Raw genomic sequence first — 24,023 nt, 5'->3', positions numbered from 1 at the left:
TCTAACCTTTTATGCCCTCAGGCTGTCTCTCTTATCTTTGTCCCCCCACCCCCTTAACTCCTCCTTCCTATTTAGTATAATGTATATGGCTGGGACCTCACAAAATACATATGCTCAACTGTGCCCCATCAAAAAAACAAACAAACAAAAAATCATCCAACTCGCCAATCATATCATCTTTTTTGGATAAGGTGTGTCCTCTGCTGTGTCTAACCAGTTTCATTGCACAGTGTACCATTTATGCCATTAAATCAGCCATGAGAGTCATGAAAGTTACGAACATTTGCCAGCCAAAGCAAAAACTCCAAAACTGTTGTCCTGCCCTTTACTATAATGATACTGATGGTGTTGAAAAAACTAATGATATTTGATAAGCGGGGGTGAAGGAATGAAGTTACTTGCATTGGGCGTATAGATGGATAAAATTTTGCATGTCTGCATTGAACAACAAACTCTGCTTCATGTAGAGAGAATACTTTTTAAAAGCTCCACAGTCCTTTTATTTAAAACAGACATTTGCTGCTCATAACAAGTACCAGGCTGACAGCCCTAGAGACTGAAATCTTCTGTTAATATTATAGAACTGAAGGAATGGACTGATTTAGAGGGAGGAGATGAGAGGATGTTCAGTCCTTATGCCCATTTAGCCCTTGGCCTCTCTACTAAGAGAGCTGATAGGTTTGCTTGTCTGGCAATTACAGTGGTGGTTTTTGTGATGTTTCAAGTAGGAACTGGAATGAAACAATCAGCTCCCTTTTTAAATAATTCAGATTTAATTCATGTGAGCCAAAATAGGAACACAATTTGCAGCCTGTATAGATGGCATGTGAGAGTTTGTTCAAACATCTCTATGCCACATGATTGAAGTGCTGCACAGTGTTTGAGCTGTTACGTGTAGGGATTGATGCTGAAGTAATTACTAATGTAGTAATCTCAGACCTGTCAAGAGACTACATTGCATTCTTAAGAACGTAGCTAGATAGCATGCAGTGCTGCAATTCTGAAAAGAGAATACTAGAACTTATTTGGAGGATATGAGCAGGGAGTGGAGAGCAGGCCCTATTAGAGGGTTATGAGTCAGGTGCTAGGATGGAGGCTCAAAACATTTATATAATGTTCTCGCAACCTCTCTGTACTGATGACATCCTCCTTGTGTTAGTGTGCAATAATGCATTTATACAGGTGGCAAATAACTATTTTAGTTCAACTGATGAGCTCATTTGCATTTATCTTAGTTGACAGAGTAAAGTTACTTCAGCTGTAATCCTTGATTGCTTTAACAAATCAGTCCCAGAAAACTTTGAAAAAAGAAACCAGATGATAGCATCATATGTCTTCTGCGGTTGAACAATAACTTTAGTTTAGAAACTTCTGTATATATATATATATATAGCACTGACTTGTAATGATAGTTTGAGGTGTCTGCTTTACTAGCAAAATCTGTGTCCTTTGAAAGGATGAACACTATCTCTAGATGAGTAATGTACATCTGTGCTGCACTATATCAATATGCCCTTTTCATAAGTACAGTGTTGAGAGAACGTGTGTGAAATAGAAGCAGGTGCTAAATACTGTCTTTTGGATGGTGCTTTTCTTCAATTTTTTTTCAGAATTCTCTGTGGATGACATTTCAGTTTAAGATAGGCACATTAGCTGGCTAATTTACTACAGAAACTGATACATTAAATCTCTGCTATATTGATTATATTACTTAGAGTTGAGTTTGTAAGAGGCTGGCAGTCTTTACCTGAAACACCCTGTGCTGATAACAAGTATTAATCCTGATGGGAAAGGGTTTAGTTGGTTCTACTGACTGAGGGAGGCAGGTGCTTTAGGATCTCACTTAAGTTCTTGGGAAGTGTGAGTGGCTTTATGGAGGAGAGGATTGAGGATGGGCTAAGCGGTTCAGAGAGCAAACCCTAGGTGCAGCCATGCCTGGAGAGAAGGTTTGAGTGGATCCTTATATTCTTACTGTTGCTTTAAAAATAAACCCACACCCCAAGAAAGAGCTGAATTTGGACTTTTTCAACTGTGTGGACTAGGTGTGTAGAACAGATTGGGAAAGACATCTGGTGAACCAAACCTTCATCTTACCATCTATGGCAATTCAGATTCTGATCTAATTTCTGCAGCTTCGGCCTCTCTACTATCATTGCAGACCTGCTCCTTTATCATTGAAACAATACACTGAGTGACTGAGCTGGGCTACCAGTCAGTGGTTTGTGTACATATGATTTTAAAAAATTGCCTCAAGTTTCTGCTATTACTGTGGTGTGGGTCAGTTGTGATAAGTTCATTTCAGCACTGAAATACATTACAGTAAGTAATGGTGGAAACATATGTTGAGTAAAACGTGATTATCAGAATATGCAGTAAAAAGATGGTTAACAGTTAACACAACACATGTTTGTAAAATATATAAGCTTTGTTCCTATTTTTGTATATGTTTTTAAAGGAGAAGATGGTCATCAAAGACCTGAACTCTAATGAAAACCTACTCCGTATTTGATGTAAATGTGAGCATAGGAGGTGTTCTCTTACACTAATATTTAATTTAATAATAAAATAAAACCTTACAGCTATGAACAAGAAAGCTGAGCTGCTATTCAATAAATCCTCATTTTAAAATACAGGTAAGTGTAGCTTAAATACAAACTGAAATGGTGAAATCCTACCCCCATTGAAATTCATAATAAAGTCCCCTTGACTTCCTTTGGAGACAGGACTACATCCGAAGCTTGTAAATATCCAGAGATGACTTTGGGGAGAGAAATTGACTGATTTGAGTTTAAAGATGTAGTTCTTCCTCATTGTTTTCTGGAAAGATTTCTGAGTCAGGAGAGCACAGTTCAGTTCCATTCTTGAAGGTCACTGACTTGCTGTGTGACCTTGAAAATCAGTTACTTAGCTTTGCAGATGGGTACAGAGATGTTATGTTGCTTTCACAGTAACAGATTTCATGGATCACAATTGACCATTTGTGATAAAACAAACCGTAAAATTTAAGGGCTAGATTCTGAATTAGGCATGCTCTGAGCGAGGCTTTGTAAAAACCACAGCTCCAAATCATAATTCCTTACCCATGTCATCCTTGCTCCTGTCAGTGGTGGTAATTTACTGCTTGTTTACACGAGCCTTTGGTTACTACTCAGCAAACACTGGCTCAGATAGTCTAGCCACTCAGTGAGGGAAGAGGCTGTGGAACTAAGACTTTGCCCCTCTTCATCCACAGCCTGCCCACCTGCTCTGAGGGGAGAGTAACTGGATTAACCCCACTCACTTTAGATAGCTCATTTACCCTGTGCTGGTACAGAGTCCAAACCACACTCCAGATCTAAGGGGAGGTGGGGGGAAGGAGGTGAAACTTAAACATTGTGCTAGTATTCTTATTTGCTTAGTCTAGGTAGAAGGATACAAGACATGGATGTTGCAAGTGAACAACCTCACTGATGGTAGGGTTGAATGCTTGAGGTGGTAAGGCAGGCTCTGGAACCAGCTGGCTTGGTCATGAAAATTAAGGAGTTTAAAATAAAGGGAACCCAGATGTTTCTCAAGAAATCATCACTGTGCTCACGCTGCATGAGGGAGGATAGAGTAACTGAGAGGGAAACTCATCTTTTTGTTTCATGATTTTATGCTGTTTAATTTTGTTCAATGCTGAGATACTGCATTCATAGGGGCCCTATACAAAAAGCTAAGGTAAGAGAAAGGGAGCTCAGCCCTGTCTAAATTCTTGTGGGTCTTTTTCTTTCCCCTCCTCCCTCTGATGATCTCACTGACCATGACTTCAGGAGAGATTAAATCATTGGGAAGTGGGAGAGAGGAACAAATTTTGAGAGTTTAAGAGAACAGTGACCCTCCTCTCTCAATCAACTTGAGAAAATGTTTTTGTTACTTCTTAGTTGCTTTTTTCAGTTATATACCAGAACACTCATAGCACACTTGCAAAGTATTGATAGGTTGATGCTGACTACTGAGCTATGGGGTTTAATATTGCCAAGAGAGAGCCACTGGTTTGCTCTTTTGGGAAAAACACACACTTTTTTTTCCCTTGGTGGAAGTGAATTACAGCCCAGCATAACTATACAATAGAGAGACTACTTAGTCACCTTTGCAAAGCTTTTTGAAATCTATGGATGTCAAGCACTTTTTGTTTAGTTCAGGGCCACCCAGAGGATTCAGGAGGCCTGGGGCAAAGCAATTTTGGGGGGCCCTTCCATAAGAAAAAGTTGCAATACAATAGAATACTATATTCTCGTGGGGGGCCCCTGCGGAGCCCGAGGCCTGAGGCAAATTGCCCCACTTCCCCCCCCCCTCCCCCCAGGTGGCCCTGGTTTTGTTCTTGTTTTTGTCTTCTATGTTAATGGTACTCTTCCAACTAATGGAGGTATTTCAAATAGATGTGTGAAGTAAAAATTCCTATCCTCGATTAATAAAAAGAGCACTTTATTACGATTCCTGTTAAAGCAGAATAAGATCTGATTCCTTCCGTAACCAATGTTATTGAACATCCACTATAACAGTACTTATTTCTGCACACTTAGTTACATAGTAATCTTTACACAGTTGAGTAGTTGCTACATTTGTGAAAAAGGATTGCAGGCCTGGGTCTTTAGTCAATTATATCTTATAAAAATGGACATAGGGATTAATTATGATATTTTATAAAAAGGCTCTTCATTTTCAGCATTCTTTCCACTATCTCAGTATCCAAATGCTGATGGTTACTGTTAGTGATAATATTATAGATATGTTTAGGTTAACACATTTATTTGCTTCTCTTTAGTTTGTAAACAAATTAAGCCTAACTTAATAAAATGTGCCCAACTACTCTCTTAGAAAGGACTTTATTATATTATATTCAGTTATAAATGCTTCAGCACAATTTTTTTTTAAAAGTGGAAATTCTAGCATACATCTCAACCTGCTCAATCACGCTAAAGGCATGGCAGTGCATCCATACTCGGAGAGACGGTGTAGTTAGGTAGAGGTTAGTTAATGTACTTAGACCTGTTACATTAGCGCAGACAAGCCTAGAGTAAAGGATGTGCCATGTTGATTTGTGGGATGAATATGAAAGTGAGAATCACAATTTCTAGTTAGAGAGCTGGAGCTGAGAGAAAAGACTGGTTAGGATTTCTGCTTCCTCTCCTTTTCCAGGACTGAATGAACTGAGTCACAATTTAGGTTTTGGCTGCAGGAAACTGCACTGTACCTTGGATTTTGGCTTGAAGAAACCCTGTTATATCATTTTGCTCCTTAAAGGAGCAGGACATTAATTACATTTACTGCTTTTTTCAAGAAAGCACACTACTGAGGTGTTTACATTTTATCTAAATGTGCAGAATCTTCTCCTGAAAACCCTGTCACCGGTGTGTGTGTGTGTGTATATATATATATATATTGTGTTTGTTTATGCATATATATAAAAGAAACTGAAGCATAGAGATTTAGGACCATATTCTGATACCCTTACATTTTGCCTTGAGTTGTACCTTATGCTCAAATAGACCCACTGTGTTCAATGTGGGCAATGGTATCAGAATCTGGGTCTATGTGACTAGCCCAAGATCACACAGCCCATCCGTTAAAGAGATAGAAATAGAACCCACATCTCAGCCTACTCCTATATCTTAGCCACTGAACCATGGGTTGGTTATGTTAAATAATACTTTGTAGCATTTTCTTACAATGTAACATGTTTAAGTTAGTAGGAGATGGCCTGCTGCACCTCTTTTGACCTCTAGATATTTCTTGTTGTGTCTCAAATTCAAGAACTGTACAGCTCTGACTTTCTTTCAGTTGATTATTAATTTAAATGCTAGTCAAATGTATTCAGAGTTCATGGAAATAAAACATTAAAGGATGTTGATGAGTAAATTATCACCTAAATTGCAAAATAACCTTAATGTAAGTATGAAATACAAAAACAGGAGGTACAGCTTGCTTAACAGAGAATTGCAAATACTGACAAAGCTGTTTAGAGGAGTAAAACGCTAGGTTTTTAGTTTAGTTTGGAGTGTCAAGTGTGACTGGAATTTAGTGATTTCTTTTGTCCAATTACATTTTGCTAGATAATGATGGGCAAATACTGTTGCTTTCACCAAGACTGAATAAACAGATAAAACTGGTCTGTAAGCATTGCAACAGTCTGCCCATTGAAACCTGAGTAAATTTGAAATCACTTTACTGAGGATCTAAATGAAGGAGAAACAAAGCACAAAAACAGTCTGACACTTCCGATGAGTAAAGCACAGCATGATTAGCCGCAAGGGGCCTAAGTTGTCCTTCATATATATGCCAACCTGATGGACTTTATTGGCTATTGCAAATGTAGCATGTATTGGAGGCCAATACTTAACCTGAAGAAGTGGTTGAAGGCCAATAGTATCAATCCCATGAGAATCCAAGAAGATGAAACCGACGTCAACCATCACACAATAAGTGATATAACATGAACAAAAATGTTGGGCCTTTAGCATATTCCTTTCACCAATGTGCAACTTCAAACCAAATAACAGCAAAACACCTGGCATTTTATTTTGCTATGTATGAGAGAAGCCCCATACATTTTATTTTGTTTTCATTTTGAAGGCACTAAATATAACTCATCATAGTGAAACAAAGATGGGTTCCCCTGGAATAGGCTGATAATGGCCCCTACACACAGACCAACAGTGATGGAAGCATGTATCAGATGGGTAGCCGTGTTAGTCTGGATCTGTAAAAGCAGCAAAGAGTCTTGTGGCACCTTATAGACTAACAGACGTTTGGGAGCATGAGCTTTCGTGGGTGAATACCCACTTTGTCGGATGAAGCATGTATCTCTGGCAGAATAAAGCTTTCTGGTGATTAGTAAGACAGTGGAAAGATAGGACAAGGCATGTGTCCAGGAGGGAGCAAACTTCATACTATGGGAAATACAAGAGCAAAAGCTCTTACCCATCATTTTAAAATGAGTTCTGCCAAGAAGGTATGTGGGGTTAGGGTGCAGACACCCACCTCAATAAGACACATAAAGAAAGTTTCTAATATTGCCATCCTAAAATCATCCTCTACATTACAGGCAGAGTGTGCAATGATTGCAAGGTGAGCATAATATTGTCACTGCTGCTCAAGCCAGTAAATGTGCAGGCTGCTATATTCTCTACAAGTTACAAGCAGCAGAGGAACCCTGCTTAGGCCATGCTAAGATGAAATTACAGTAGTCAAACTTGTGGTTATAAGTGTGTTGTGAGATAAGTGCACAACATGTGCAAACTGCTCAGCTGGAAGAAACCTTTCCATAATATTTCTGACATAAGACTGGCATTGGAATTGCATGGTCAAAAAACCCACAAAGCTTAACTAATGAGTAAAAAACAGGTTCCCACTGCTTATGGAATTCCTTTTCCTACCATCTGCAAATTCAATTTGGTTAATACAAACCTGATCCTGCAAACCTTAAGCCCTGAAGCATTCTCATTGATTTCAATAGGCGTAATTGCTTGAGTAATGGCTGTAGGGTGACCAGATGTCCCGATTTTATAGGGACAGTCCCGATTTTAGGGTCTTTTTCCTATATAGGCTCCTATTACCTCCCACCTCCTGTCCTGATTTTTCACACTTGCTGTCTGGATCTCCCTAAATGGCTGCCAGTGTGAATAATGGTTTCAGCAGTGAACCCTGAATTTGTAATGCCCTTAGTAGCCTAGAAAGTAGCAATAATACTCCATATGGCCAGACTGAGGCAGAATTGCTGAACCCATATACAATAATATTTGTACATGCAAGTCCGAGTTTACATCAGTCTCCTGCAGTGATGCACATTCTCCATCCTCATTTGTGCGTTCTTAAAATACAGTACAGTGAAAAGTTGTTTTGGGTTTTTTTTAGTTCAGAACAGTATAATGTTTTCATCTGCCTCTGGGTACCTACTGGTCTTCTACCGATACTCTCTTGTTTCTGTTTCCGCTTGAAATACAGACCAGTTTTTCTCGTGTAACAAATACTGTTTTTCTAGAGTATTTTATTTGATTAATTTTTTTCATGTGATGATCAGACACCACTGAGAGGAGTATCAGTACAAAACTCTGACAGAGAGAGCTTTTAGCTTCTATTCCAGAGTTTAGGAGCCTTTTTATATTAATTAAAAATATAGCCACGTAAGAGAAAATTGGAAGCTTTTCTGTACAAAACCAGAAAATAGTCAACCAAGAATGAAATCATACTCAAATGATATCTCAACTAGCCCATAAGTATCAGCCCGTAGTGTGCCCTCCCTTCAGAGGATTTCAACTCAAGACTTGTGCTGACCACATCTGTCTCAGTAGCACATAAGGAGAAGGTTGCTATCTATACAAAGTCATTCCCAATGCAAAGCACAAAGAACTGGTGTCATGTGCTGCCTGCGAGATGTGCCATTTCATGAATGGGCTGCCCCATACTACTCCAGACTGTTTCCAGGTTGATTAAAAGTGTAGCTTTATGCACAGTGCACTGTAGTAATCCAGTCTTGAAGTGACTAAGCAATGGATTATGGAAACAAGATCTGAACAGGAAAGAAATTGTCACAATCCGCTGTTCAGACAAAGGTGAAAATGCCTTCCTAAACTCTGTTCTGTGATCATGCAGTTGGAGGTCCAGCAATACCCTCAGGGTGTGAAGTTGAGTTGAAAATGGTATGCACAAACCAGCCCACAACATATGGGCTAGATATAATCCACTCACTAACTTCTAGTTGCTTCCTCTAACCTGCCAGTATCACCTCAGTCTTCTCTAGATTGATTTTCTGCCTCCTAGATCTCATCTATGTCTGAGTCTCCAATTCCCTTTCCTAATCTATTGTGTACAGACTGGGTGGTGTAAAATAGAGATATACAGAGCTGGCTCGGTGTCCCAGGCTTAGTTTGTTCTCAGTCCAACACACTAGTTAGTTTCTCAGCTTGCAGATATTTTCCAGTTTAAGATTCTACAGGAATTTATTGGAAGATTTCTCTCTGAAGGATTCACTGTTAGTTTGCCTATTGTCTCTGACCATCAGATGCCTTGAGAGTAGGGCAGTTTCTATAACCAGAAGCATATGTTCATTTGGCAGAGAATGTGTATGGGGGAAAAAAGTGTTCCTCTGCATATCTGAATGAGCCTGTCTTGGTCCTGAGGAATCCCTGCTTCATGCTAAGAAAACAGTTTGATTTCAGTAGAAACTCTGTTCCTTGGGAAAAGATGTTGGTCCTTAATTGCATACCAGTGACTGGAAATAAATCTTTTATTTTACAAACTAAGCATGATTAATAAATATTGGCCATAACAATGGTTGATAGACTAAGTGGTGATAGAAAGAGTAGGGAATAGAGAATGCAGAACTCCTGCTACAAGTCTGCTGCTTTACAAGTAGCAACATGAAATAAATTAGCCGAGATATAGGCCTCACCTTCAGACTGGTGAATGACCTCAACTTCCATTGACTTTGAGAGTTGAGGGTACTCGACACTTTGCAAGATTGGGCCCTAGTCTGGCAGTAGATGACATAAGTGTTGTAGTTTAAATCTGTCATAGTTATGCTTTCTATTTATTACTAAATGGCACACTTTTTGTGCTTTTCATTACTCTTGTTCCTGTGTGTCTGCAGGCTCAGGAGAACAACACTGCGTGTGGTTCATCATCTAGTCCTATTCAGAGGCTTCCTTTCTAAGGGTCTAGGGATATTTTTTTAAGAATATTTACTGTTTCAATTTAAGAATAAATTGATAGGACTGTGGTATAGTTGGGAAGAGGAGTGTGGTATTTCATAAAAAGTCTTACCGAGCAACCAGAAATTCTGAGCCTTTTTACATAGGCATTACTGAGGAACCCTTTTGTTTTCTTATATATTTGTTTGAAAGGTGAAAAAAGACATGATTACAAATGCACCATCCTTATGTAATCTATGATTAAAGGTCACTTGACCAAAACTAATGATCAGTGACTGGTTATTAATCATAACTTTGAATGTGTTTTCAGTGTTACTGAGTTCACCTGTATTTGCTGTGGCCAAAATACAATATGCATTGTTACAGAGACGAGTACATTTTCCAAGTGTTCCTGGATTTGACACTTACTTTGACTTTAATGAAGTAGTGTGGCTATGTTCTTGCACAACTCTTAAAATATTTTGGGAAGACGGGAACCTTTTGGGATTGATTGACTGACACTAGGCCGTGACTATGAGCTGATACTCATGACTGACTATGACTCTGTAAGGCAGTAGTAAGAAAACGTGGGAAACTGGTGTTGCAAAAAATCTAATTTTAATTGGAGCCTATTGGAAATGTGGATTTCAAGAATAGATGGATTTCAGTGAAGTGCAAATGAGACCTATCCAGTAATTCCCATTAACGTCTCTGCATCTCACTCTGTCTCATGCTGGTTGAGATCAAGGTTCCATTGTATATTCTCTATTCCCTCAACTGGTGAGTACAGAGAATCAGCATTTTTTTTTTTTTAAAGGAAAAAATGAACCAGATAGAGAAATCCTTATGTTAGATACCAGCTGGGGATAATGGAGGGGCCTCATTCAGGTTCGAACTGACTCCATATAATAGGTACCAAAAGACCGAGGGGAAACTCATTCACCAGCTCAACCACAATGATTCACTGAGGTCTTGGGTAAATGTTCCTTCCATGGATAACGGCTGAGTTTCAGTCATGACAGTCAACGTGTCTGTTGTTGTTTTCATAAATAAACTAGGAAGAACATGATTAGCCTTACCCCAGAGCGAAAATCAACTTCTGTTCTGGGTGAAACAAAGTTTCCTATTGCTGATTTGCACTGCCCATCGAGGGGGAGGTGAACACCAAGATTTACATGGTAAAGTTGGGTTAGACAAAGTGGAACCTGCTCCTAGAAATACCCTTACTCAGAAGTCAATTTGGTGGGCTAGTGATTGACCTCTTTGCACCTGTAAACAGCAAAAAGTGCTCCATGGGCTCTTCTTGAGTTAGGACCCAAGATGGGAGATAGTGAAAGACACTTTGCTCATCTAGGCAATGTTCTCCTGTATACTGGCTGCATTTTCTACTGCTTCCCAGAGCCATACAAAAGATATGAAGAAGAGAGCAGCAGTGATCCTGTTTGCATTTCTGGACGAAGAGTCTCTCAGGCTTCATTAACCTAGCATTGGAACTTCAGATGTTTCTACTTCATAGAGGACCCTGCTGTTGCTTTTTAACTCTTCTAGTTTGTTTTAAAATGAAATAACACAGCTCTCTCTCCCTTTTTATCCTCTGAAAAGCTGTTCTTGAAAGTCAAGGATTTTGTTTTTTAAAAAGGACTTCAGTAGAGTAAGGAGCCAGAATGAAGTAGTTGGATATCAGGATTTCACAATCTCGTATTTTACAAAAAATCTATCTTGGTGGCTGTGGAGCTATTATATTGAACATCTTTTATGAATCACCTTTCATGTTTTTCCCCTAGAATGACAGCTTTCCCTAAGTTTAAAAAAATGACATACAAATGTCTCAAAACAATGTGTACATTTTGATACCTGAAAATATTTGTTTATATTAATTTTTCACATTTTCTTTCATATTAAACATATATTGAATTTATTTAGTTGCTTTGTAGGGGCACTGAATGTGGATTTAGTCACATATGACTTAACATTGTCATGCTGCCTGAGGGTTATAAGCCTTTTGTTGCTGTTTGATGTTCTAGAATCATGCCCTCAATGGAACAAATTTAATGGAAGATATAATTGCAAAAAATGCAATCTTATGATGATGGATCACTTTTTTCCCCCCCTTGTCTAAAATCATGATTTAGATTACTTGAACAGGGAACAAATTGAAGTGTTAAATCAAATTAACAAGAGCCAGGATAATGTGAAAATGACTTTGACTGCTAGGAAGTCAGTGAAAGGTTTCCCCTCCCCCCCCACTGAGGAATATGGCATTAGACCAAAGGAGCTTAAATATGTCTGTATTTTTGTGTTGATGGTAGCTAACAATCCTATTCCTGGATTATAGACTCATCTGGAAATCACTGGGTTTCAGAGTTGGAAATAACAGTCAACCCAAATGACCTATTACCTATATCAAGATGCAGAGTCCAATCTTGCATTAAAGTCAATGAGAGTTGAAGGTGCTCTGCAAACCGAGGAGGCACTTAGTACCTCCTAGTATTATGTCCTGGATTCTTTCAAGGACAAGTCTTCCACAATGAATTTCAACTTTGTGGACACTGTGGGAAAGAGACAGGCCGATATAGTTGTCCTGTGTTAAATGTCCTAAGCAGTCTCTCTGGAATATATATATATTTTCACCTATGAGCAATATAATCTTATAATGCCAAAATAAAGGTCACTGTAGTCTGCATCTGCAGGAATGTACAGAAGAGGCTATATGGCCCAAAGAGTTTCCCTCTGCCTTTGTTACCCCTGTACAGAGGCTGGTCAAAATCCCACAGTCTCTCCTCCTTTCTCTCTACTCACATCTTTACTAGCTGTTTGAAAGGGAATAGGATCTGATGGGGTCAGGGTCTAGGTATGGTCCCACTCCCATCCATAGCAGCTAGTGGACCTGGCCTGGCAGGGCCGCCCAGAGGATTCAGGGAGCCTGGGGCAAAGTGGGAGAGCTGCAGCGCTTGTACTCCCCAGGCGGCGGTCCGGGTCTTTGGCAGCATTTCGGCGGTGGGGGGCCCTTCAGAGTTGCTCTGCGTCTTCCGCAGCACTGAAGGGCCCCCCGCTGCCAAAATGCCACCGAAGACCCGGACCGCCGCCAGGCCAGGGCTCACGGGGCCCGGGGTCTGGGGCAAATTGCCCCACTTGCACACACACCATCACAGGGCCTAACCAGATCAGCCACACCATCACCGGTTCATTCACCTGCACATCCACCAATGTAATATACGCCATCATATGCCAGCAATGCCCCTCTGCTATGTACATCGGCCAAACTGGACAGTCTCTAAGGAAAAGGATAAATGGACACAAATCAGATATTAGGAATGGCAATATACAAAAACCTGTAGGAGAACACTTCAACCTCCCTGGCCACACAATAGCAGATCTTAAGGTGGCCATCCTGCAGCAAAAAAACTTCAGGACCAGACTTCAAAGAGAAACTGCTGAGCTCCAGTTCATCTGCAAATTTGACACCATCAGCTCAGGATTAAACAAAGACTGTGAATGGCTTGCCAACTACAGAACCAGTTTCTCCTCCCTTGGTTTTCACTCAACTGCTAGAACAGGGCCTCATCCTCCCTGATTGAACTAACCTCGTTATCTCTAGCTTGCTTCTTGCTTGCCTATATAAACCTGCCCCTGGAAATTTCCACTACTTGCATCCGAAGAAGTGGGTATTCACCCACGAAAGCTCATGCTGCAAAACGTCTGTTAGTCTATAAGGTGCCACAGGATTCTTTGCTGCTTCTACAGAACCAGACTGACACGGCTACCCCTCTGATACTATAATGTACTAAAGATTTCTGCAATTTAAATTATTTTTTCATTGTACGGGTTACATTTTCAAAAATTTGTACCTACAGTGTTTTAGTTCCCATTTTTGCATTGATAGAATGCAGAATCTGGGTGAGCAGATGGCATTTGTGCATGTAAATGTGGTAGTTAGATGCTCTGATTCTGTCTAATGTAACTGTAAATGATTTAAGAGGGAGTTTGAACCTTCTTTTAGTTTGGCCTGATATGTGCAGTTGGTATGGCAAATAAATATCTTGTGATGAATAGGTAACACTAAATCTCTCTATGGGAACTGAGAGAATGATATCCTTTTTCTAAAACAAGATTGTAAGCAGTGTGGAGTTTCAACCCTGCTCTGAACACCACAAATACACATGCTTAGTATATAAAGTCCAAACTTATTCCTGGCCAGGGGTCTGGTTTTATTGGCAATTGAAATAACACAATATAAACTTCAGTCTAAACTAGGGGTAGGCAACCTATGGCATGTGCGCCGAAGGCAGCACGCGAGCTGATTTTCAGTGGCACTCACACTACCCGGGTCCTGGCCACCAGTCCGGGGGGGCTCTGCATTTTAATTTAATTTTAAATTAAGCTTCTTAAACATTTTAAAAACCTTATTTACTTTACATACAACAATAGTTTAGTTATATATTATAGATTTATAGGAAGAGACCTTCTAAAAACATTAAAATGTATTACTGGCACGTGAAATCTTAAATTAGAGTGAATAAATGAAGACTCAGCACACCACTTCTGAAAGGTTGCTGACCCCTGGTCTAAACTTTCTCTCCAAGCTGGGCAATTGCAGAGGCCATCTCCATCTCAGACGCAGTTACCTGTTCTCCAGACAGATGTTCAACTTCTCCGTAACCTTATTGGAGAAGTATACGTCTGCCAGTTAGTATAAGTCAGAAATAATTGTGGCACGCATTCATGTAGGGCTCATGTGCTTTGACAACACAAACACTCAACTAAGTCCCTTGCGTAAGGATGCAGAATACTAGTGCCTGCCTTCCTGCTTTCTTCTAATAGGACTCAATCCAGCAGTCCTTCCATATGTAGAATTCCTGTAAATTAAAGTCAGAGTTACACATTGATCAGGGTTGAGCTTCGATATGTACCATATTCAAATACAGATTAACTTTATGAAAAGTGCTGCCCACCGGTTTGTATTACCTTGATGTGTAGTATAGACCAGTTTTTCAAAACTTCTGTTCTGCCTTGCCTAGTGAAAACCAGGTTTTTAAATTTAGTCTTGATTTCCCTTTTGGTGCCCTTCTGGTTGCTGTTGCTTACAAAAGAAGCAGTAAGAAGATAGATAAAGAAATGTTTTTCTCAAGGAATCTTTACCATTTAAAAATTTTTTTTTAAATCTGTGGCTTTGATTTTTATGGTAGTATTGAAACCAGCTAATGGATTTCAGAGCGAAAAGACTGAGTTACTATGGCTACACAGCAGCCTGAAAGCTTAAAAGGACAAAAGGATAAATGAATACAGTACTGGTTGCTTAGCCATTCCCTGAATGGCTTATAACAACTTGAGAATTTTAGTCTTTGACTGAGACAAAGTAAGAAAAAAACATTTTAGTTCTTTAAGAACTTATTTTCCATTTTCAGTTCAAACCATTGCTTTTGGAATTTTATTCAGTTAATATTTTGATTTGAATATATTTTGGTATTAAAGTGAAGTCCCTTGTTACTGTTAAAATAAGCACAGTGCTAAAATTAATACTTGACGATATCTAGAAAATAGGTAATACTGTAATACATTTTCAATTGCAAATTAAATACCCCTCAAATTATTTAGGGAGTAGTTACAGATTGTTAGAGATACTTAATTACAGGTTTCAATGCATTTTCATAACCCTTTGTATATTTTTTTGGTTGAAACATTTGACTAAAATATGCATGTAAATATGTGGTTATGAAACTATTTTACAAATTAAGTGCTAAAAGTTATAGTACCTATTATAAAGGTAACAGACAAATATCCTTATCAGCTCAAGAGCATATTTTGAAAGTATGTATACAGAAACTAGCTCAATTCTAAAATATTAAGGATATGGAGTAGTATGAATATAAACCTTTATTGTGTATCTGTTTTTATACCTTATTTACTCTGAGTTACAGGATCAGATTTCTTACTTTGATCCAGCACACTCTTGCCACTCTGGAAGCCTGCAGATCTCTTCCACTGGTGATTGCCAGAGACTGGGTGGGGGGAAGGGAGGAGGTAATAAATACATGGAACATGGTGGGGGGTGGGAGGAGATCTGGGTAGAGTACTACTGTGCTCCAGCTATTCTCAGCTCATGTATCAGCCCTGAAAAACAGCTGGGGTATTTTAAAGTAGCCCTCAGGCTGCTCCAAACTATTTTTTGGGGCTGGTATAGAACTGGACTCAGAGTAGAGGAACTTACATCTGTCTAGCTCCTTCTCAATCACTCACCTCATCTGTTCCCAACAGATATTGGGTGTATCTGAGAATCTGGCCCATATTCTCATTATTCATTATTTTGAGTTTACCAGGGCAATTCTTCTCTGACTCATAATGTGTGCAACACCTTGAAGGTCCTCCGATATCATGTAGGAGAATGTCCCATTAAACACTTAGGTCAATCTATTCAAAACTAAGCAGTGATGTTCAGGTGTTTCAATTTTGGGTGCTCACCTTGAGACACCTTTTGAATGATTTTTTTTTTCTGGAAGTACTCAGCACTTCCCATTGACTTAAGATGGCAATGAATATGCCCAATGCTTCTGAAAGTCAGGCCAAGGTTTCTAAAGTTTAGGCTCCCAGAAATTCGGGGCACTCAGAATTACTGGTTGGTGCTGGAAATTTTGGCTGACATAAACAGAACAAAGTCTGTGGGGTTGCATGGATTATACACCCATGCACAACTTTGGCTCACTATTTTCAAAAATAAAATCTCACCAATATATTGTGTATATTGTGAATTTCCCTCTAGAACAATAATGGGAAGGAATGTGAATATTAAAGCAGAGTACTGGGACGGTCTGTACTCAGTTTAAATAGTGCTGTATTAGGAAATAATTACAGGTTTTAATTCTGGACCTTGCCATTTACAGCTTAACTGACTTTTTATTCTATATAACTCTTTGTTTTGCCAAATGTATGTTACTACATATATAGTTAATATTTTGAGTGTTTTAATGAAGTGAAATCTACCAATAGAACTGCAGTTTATAAAATAACCCAGCTAATCCTGCTTTATAGGATTTACATATGATTCTCTCATAATGCTCTTCTAAAATGAAACAATTTAATTAAAAAACAAACAAACAGCTAAACCTTAACAACTAGGACTTCCATTTTCCATACTGTTGTTGAGGCTTTATGGAATGCAATGTTGCATACTAGACTTTGTTTAAAACAACAACAAAAAACTACTATAGAAACGAGACTACTTGAAATTCTGAAGTGGATCAGTCAGGAGGAAAGTGCTTCAACGGAAGACAGGGAACTGCATGATATTTAGTGTTGCCATGGGAGACCGCTTTACAAGAACATTTGCAGAGCAGATGGACTGAGGCTAAGTAAAACAGATAGATACAGGTATTGAACAAGAGTTATGTAATTTTCTGTGAAAGAACAGGAAAACATGATCACTAAGCAATGCAACAAAATTCAATGAATAGTACTGTGCACATTTTGGATGGAGATGTCAGTAGATTAATTTTGAATGGTGACACTTTGCTATAAAGTTCTTTGTCTGCTTTTAACTTCAGTAATTTTAATAATTTTAATTTAATAATTTGAGGTAAATCTACTGTATTTTGATGGCAGGAAGAGGAAATAGCCAACTAATTCTTTGAAGATCACTGACTTTTTGAGAATCCGAGTTCATCCTATTTTTTTCTTCAATTTACTTAGAGTAATCAGGGACACATTTTCCCATCTGTAAACTATCTTTCCGGTAGCTCTTAAGGCTGCAGATTTATACATCTATTGAAAGGAATGGAAAATCCTTTTAGTTAAACTCATTCTCTGTTGCTAAAAGCTCTTCTGTGGCATTACAAATACATTTTATTGAGCAAAAAAACCCCAATCATTTTGAAAATTAGTTATCCCCTAAGACTACTTCCGTAGAAACTTAACCAACTCTTTTTCTGCATAATGTCTAGCAATATGAAAGTGAAGATAATACATATGCAACCCACACTTCAGTAGTGAGTATCTATAGGCAAAATACACACAGAATGTCTATCTAATGGTATATCTATAATGAGAGATAAGTGTGTGTGTGTGTGTGTGTGTGTGTGTGTGTGTTTGTATTTGTATTTGTATGTTGAATATACTACGTTCAGTGGTTGAGATCTCTGGAGGTTATGGCTGCAGAAGGTTTTAATGTTCTACTTTCTCCTTTGGGAAATAAATATTTGGAACATTAACATTGTGTTTTTGTAGTTGTGTTTGTGAAAAATTTGAATACTTAAGTGAAAACTTGTCAGTTCCTTTCAGAAATTCTGATCCCTTTTTGAAAATGTGTGAATTCTACTGGCAAAAGAATAGTTTTTAATCTAAAAGGTTTCTTTATATTTTATCTTTGGTTGGGTCTATCTCCATGCCTCTCTTCTCATTAAGATATTCAAAAATTACTATATAAACATTTTCCATGGGCCTATTCCAAGGAATGTCTTCTGTGTGGTAGCCAGATCTTCAGTTAATTTAAACTGACGTAACTCCACTGATATCCATGGAGCTATGCCAATTTACACCAGCTGGGGATCTGGCCTGATTCCTTCTAATAACAGCATACTGAAGATGATTGATTTAATATATGAGCCCATGAGCAACAAGTTTATTTCCAGAGTGAAGGATAGTTTTCAAGGAAATTTAACATATTTAAGCAAACAAACATTTGAAATCTTTTATAAATTTTCACAATGAAGGAATATGTATTTATAGAAACATTACTTATGGGTCTAACAAAAGTGCCAAAAATTTATACACCAATTTTCTACCTTTTTAATGTAAATACCAAGAATAGGATCATCTAAAGGTAAGCTTGATGTAAGAATTACTGGGTGATAGTCAGGTTAGATGGTCAAAATGGTCTCTTCTGGCCTTTAAACTTATAAGTGAAGCTGTGGCCTCATTGAAGTTCTTGGCAACACCTATTTGACATGATTGGGATTTTATCCTGTGAATCTAAAAATTTGTCTTTCATACCTGAACTCCTGTATGTCTTATATACCGCTTAGACTATCCAAGTTACAATGAGATGGATTAATACAATTTTCTAAACACACAAAGAAAGGGGATTTGAGGTTAATTTAATCTCCTTTCACTTTTATCTTTTCTTGAGCATGGACCAATTTCACAGAACACTTAAAAGAAAATTCACAGCTTTTCCTCAGTTTAAAAATTGACTTTTCTACAGTCTTGATTACTACTCTAATTATATATATACAAACCACTATATATATATAGTGTGTGTGTGTGTGTGTGTACACACGTGTATATATAATATGCTGCTTTTCATGTGAAAATAGGTTTTCTGAGATGCCAAATACTACTTCTGTATATAGCTACATATATTTAGACTTGTTTTAACATTCCTTTGTTTCAAGTCTCTATTTTTGTCCCTGTGTAGGCATGCGGTTTTAACTGATGCAATATACAATGAGACAACAGGATGTACAAAGCATAATAAAAATATAGCACATGGTTTGTTGTCTAACGCATTCAATATATAGTTGCTTTGTTGTAGTTAGATCAATGATCAGGCATTTGATATTTCAGAATATTTGAGTTCCAGCTTTTGAAACACCGTAAGTGGAGTTCGTGTGATTCTGAGTATCTTTTTCATATGTGGTACTCTGATAATAAAGTGAAACATTTCCATGGTTGTTGCATACAGCGCAAAGGTTGATGAATGTTAGCTCAAATATCCAGTGTATTAAGGCAACTGTTAAGTAACTTGCTCTTCTACACTAGTGATGCTATTACTATTGTCATTAGCCTTTTTTTTTTATTGCTTTCAACTTCCTCAGACTGCAGCCAGCCTCTTAATGAGTGTGTGGGTGGAGTGGTGGTTACAAAGAGCCTTTCCCCATCAATATCATCAACATAGGAACAATAATGGTTCAGTTCTCATGCTCCATGAGTTCAAGGATGGTTCTTTGGATAGTGCTCCAAACCACTCCAAAAAGATCAACCAGAGATATGTTTCTATCCCTTCAAGCTGTAGAATGTTCAGTGCTTATTTATGCATGCTCCATGGCTCCCAGACCCTCATGGGCATTGATGATCTGCACCATCCCCAACATAGGCCAATACTCTAAAGGCATCATCAACCTTAACATGCTTTGAAGGACAATTCACAGAAACTGTGTGAGTTGCAGGTGTGCATGTTTTTTGTTATCATACAGTTGGTTAGTAAGTAATTGATTTCTGTTGTTTTCAGGAAATGTACCCAGGAAAGATCTTGAAGGGACACACACAGCTCTGCCTAACAACAATTTGCTAAGAGATTGCTTTATTCGTAAGTTCCTCTTTGTCATCATTTAATGGGAAAATGTATTATCACAAGTAGAGAGTTTATTTACTTTAGGAACATCTGCATTTTTACTGTATGTAAAGGAAACACCAATAAGTCATTTTCTCCACACTTTTGCTATTCTTATATTGCTGAGTTGTAGTGGGTGGTGACCAGTTTTGTTCTTCTCTATTAAGGTTCTATGCTGACAGCGCATTTTGTCCACCAGTTTTGTATGTCTCATGATGTGCTAAACTGTAGTTACTTATTATACAGTGAAATAATCTTATTTTTAAAAAATGAATTTAGTGCTTGCAAAAGGTGATAAACACCAGACTTTTTTTTCAAACTTATTAATGCACCAAAAGGTTTTGTAATAGAGATTAGCAATGCCGCTTCCAGTGTGCCTTAGTTCTCTTTTGGAGTGACTGCCTCTCTCCTGTGGCAGCCAATAAAAATATTGTCAGTGGAACAACTGGCTGAATCTGGCCTGCAAAATGATTCCATCTGGCCCTTGAATCCTCCGCTCCTCCAGCAGCAGTTGCCTGGAACAGAGCATTGCAGTGAGTGAAATGCTGCCCAGTCCACATGTGGAGAAAAAAGTCTTCCACCTAACATGACCTTCTACGTATGGTGTGTTTGTGAGGACACCATTTGTAGCGTCCTCAATGCATGCACCATGGAAGAGGCCATGTTGTAGAGATGGTCTTCCTCCGGCATATGCAGCACAACATTTTGCTACAGCAGCAGAGTGTGGAGGTAGCTGGTGACCATTGTCAATCTGCAGAGCCATCTCTCAGCTATCAGGGTAGGGTAATCCTTATTAACAGGAAACAGCCCTAACTAGCCCTGCACTCCGTTCTTCCTTCAATCCCCACACGTAGATCCCAGTTTCCTGTAGCACTCAGTCTGAGGGAGAGGATGGAGTGGTTTCTCTCAAGTGCAAGGGAGAAGTAACTTAATGGCTTCTGGTAAGAAGCGAAGTTGATGCAGAGAAGAATAGAGCATTTCAAAGTAAGTTGGAAGATGGTGACTTGTTCATTGAAAGTAGTGGACAAACATAATGCCTTATTTGCTTTTAATGTGTTTTTTTAATGTGGCTGAATCCTAACTTTAATAAAAATCTGATCCTAGAATTTGGAAGTGTACTTTTGTATGTGACCCTCAGGTGCTCCAAAACTAGCAGCCAGCCCACAGCATTGAAGAGGTTGGACTACCAGTAATGATATTTGTGCTGACTTTATTTGAACTGGAGTGAAACCAACTGATTTCATATAGACCACAAAACAAACATTGGTAGGAAACACTTCACCAATATGAATTTTGTCTTGATAACACTTCCGTGAAGGAAGGTTGAGTAGCCCTATTTTACAGATAGATTGGTTTGCCCATGGTCACATGGTCTGTGGCACAGCTGGCAACTGAACACAGATTGTCTTAGTCTCAGTTCAGTGCTTTAACTACAAAACAAACCTAAAATGTAGAGATGAAAGGCTCCATATCTTGTTACCAATCTCCTGATTTGCCTAGATCTTATATAATCAAATATGCATAAAATCATATCAAAAGCTAGCTGTCCAGTAGACATTATCTACTTACTAGCCTACAACAATCATGTAAATATCTTGAGACTTTAATGGTGTCTCCATTTATATCATACTTCCCCTTCAATATAGCATTAAGTTTTAAATTGCTGACTTACTAGCTAGACAAATTGATTTCTTAACATATGGTGGTTTCCATGATGATGTTAACATTTAACATTTTAAAATAATTAGGTGACTGCAGGATCTGAGGTATTCCCGGTACTAAATACTTTCAAATATCAAGTACCACTGTACCTGGTGTCTGTAATTTATTGGACAAACTGATGACTTAGATAACAATAAAACCTTTATCCTGAACTTGCAAAGGCTGGTCAATCCCCCAAATCAAACCTTTATGGAGGTTCAAAGAAATTTGTTCGCTTTGTTGGGTTTTTTTATATTTTTTCTGGTAGCACTTCCTGGTTTTATCTAGGCAGTGCTGAAATGATCCCAGAGACAGTTTTCATGGTATTTCCAAACTCCTGGCACAGAAACACAAACTGATAGAAATTTCATTATCAACTTTTTTTATATTTTGAAACCTCAGTTCTGTATGCATTGTTGTCCCAAGGCAGTGAAACTTCACAGTAAGCCACACAAATTGTTTGTCATGTCTGTACTGTATTAATATTCACATAGCACTGACTAAATGACCAAAGATTTGTTCCTTGTCACCCAAGATTAAGTGTAAAACTTTGCCTCCATCTAATGCCATCTCCTTTGTGGTTGTGCCAAAATTGTGGTTAGGAACTTACAGGTTGTCCCAGGACACTTCATGCAGGCTTTCACATCTAGTTGAGAAAAGGAGAAGGGGAGGGTATTTGCTTTATGAACACTTTTTGATATTCAAATATGTTAAGTTTTTAATATTGCTTGGTGAATTTACTCACTTAATACAAATGGGATAGGTAGAGCTCGAACAACATACAACTAGGCTAAAAAAAGAAATAGGGTTGAAGTTAGAATCATCTTGCCTATTCCAACTCACCTACCATCTGTTATATTATAATTGCACTTCTCTGAGGGCAACAAATTAAGGAAAAAATATTGTTGGAAATAATAAAAATACAATTGACTAGAATAAACAAAGGGATGCCATCAGAAAAATCTATATGACATGAGGCAAAACACATGGAACCCATATTGTGTAAAATGGCATATTTATGGCATATTAGACAACAAATACCTGGCAGTTGCAATGTTTGGAGTACTGGAAGTTAGTCTCTATCTCATTTTTAAATAGTGTGACCATGTTTGAGGGTGAGCAGAAAGCCAGATAGTGGGACCCCATATTGTCAAGTCCTTTATTGCTAGGCAGGGTTTTAGTTAGGGCTGTCAAGCAATTAAAAAAATTAATAGAGATTAATTTTGTGATTAATTGTAGTTAATAGAATACTATTTATTTAAATATTTGTGGATTTTTTTTTTACATTTTCAAATACATTGTTTTGGTTCTGAGTGCAGTTATATAACAAATCTACATTTGTAAGTTGCACTTTAATGACAAAGAGGTTTCACTACAGTACCTTTATGAGATGAATTGAAAAATACTATTTCTCATTTTTAATTTTTACAGTGCAAATATTTGTAATAAAAATAATATACACTTTGATTTCAATTACAAGCCAAATACAATATATATACGAAAATATAGAAAAACATCCAAATCTTTAATAAATTTAAATTGGTATTCTATTGTTTAACAGTGTAATAAAAATTGTGATTAAAAGCAATTCATTTTTTAATTGCAATTTATTTTTTTGAGTTAATTGCATAAATAAACTGCTATTTAAAAACAAGCAACTAAAACTAGGGCTGTCGATTAAGGGTTTGTCTTTTATCCTTAGGCCATGTCTACACTGTCTACCGATGCAGCTGTGCTGCTGTAAGATCGCTCGTGTAGCCATTCTTTGCTGACAGGAGAGAACTCTCCCATCAACATAATAAAACTACTACCATGAATGACAGTAGTTATGTCAGTGGACAAGCTCTCCCACCACCATAGGGCTGTCCATACAAGCACGGCAGGCAGGCTGCCTTCGGCGGCTTGCCCGCAGAGGGTTCGCTGGTCCTGCTGCTTCGGCGGACCTCCTGCGTGCCTGCGGGAAGTCCACCGAAGCCGTGGGACCAGCGGACCCTCTGCAGGCAAGCCGCCGAAGGCAGCCTGCCTGCCGCCCTCGTGGCGACCGGCAGAGCGGCCCCCGTGGCTTGCTGCCTCAAGCACACGCTTGGCGTGCTGGGGCCTGGAGCCGCCCCTGCATACCAGCACTTCAGTCAGTGTACCTTATGTTGCTCAGGGGTGTTTTTTCCACACCCCTGAGTGATGTAAGTTATACTGATAAAAGTGGAAATGTACACAAGCCCTTAGAATTATCGGGTATATCACCTTGTGGTCTTCATTGATTTGGAGCATGCATACTGTGAGATTTTTTTCCCTTGTTTGAAGACTCAGAAGATGCTTAAATGCCATAATGGAGAAAAAATATAGTTAAATAG

General features: G+C 38.4%; 1 protein-coding gene across 1 annotated transcript in view; it reads left to right on the top strand.

The window, feature by feature from the left end:
• Window positions 1–24,023, top strand: part of MARCHF1 (membrane associated ring-CH-type finger 1) — a 410,845-nt gene that overhangs the window by 70,456 nt on the left and 316,366 nt on the right. The window contains exon 3 of the mRNA XM_045018073.1: window positions 19,870–19,947. The gene's annotated coding sequence lies outside the window, so the exon portion shown is untranslated. The remainder of the gene's footprint in view (window positions 1–19,869; window positions 19,948–24,023) is intronic.

This window comes from Mauremys mutica, chromosome 5 (assembly GCF_020497125.1).
Source record: "Mauremys mutica isolate MM-2020 ecotype Southern chromosome 5, ASM2049712v1, whole genome shotgun sequence".
NCBI classification, from domain to species: Eukaryota; Metazoa; Chordata; order Testudines; family Geoemydidae; genus Mauremys; species Mauremys mutica.
This window is presented reverse-complemented; position numbering and strand designations above follow the sequence as displayed.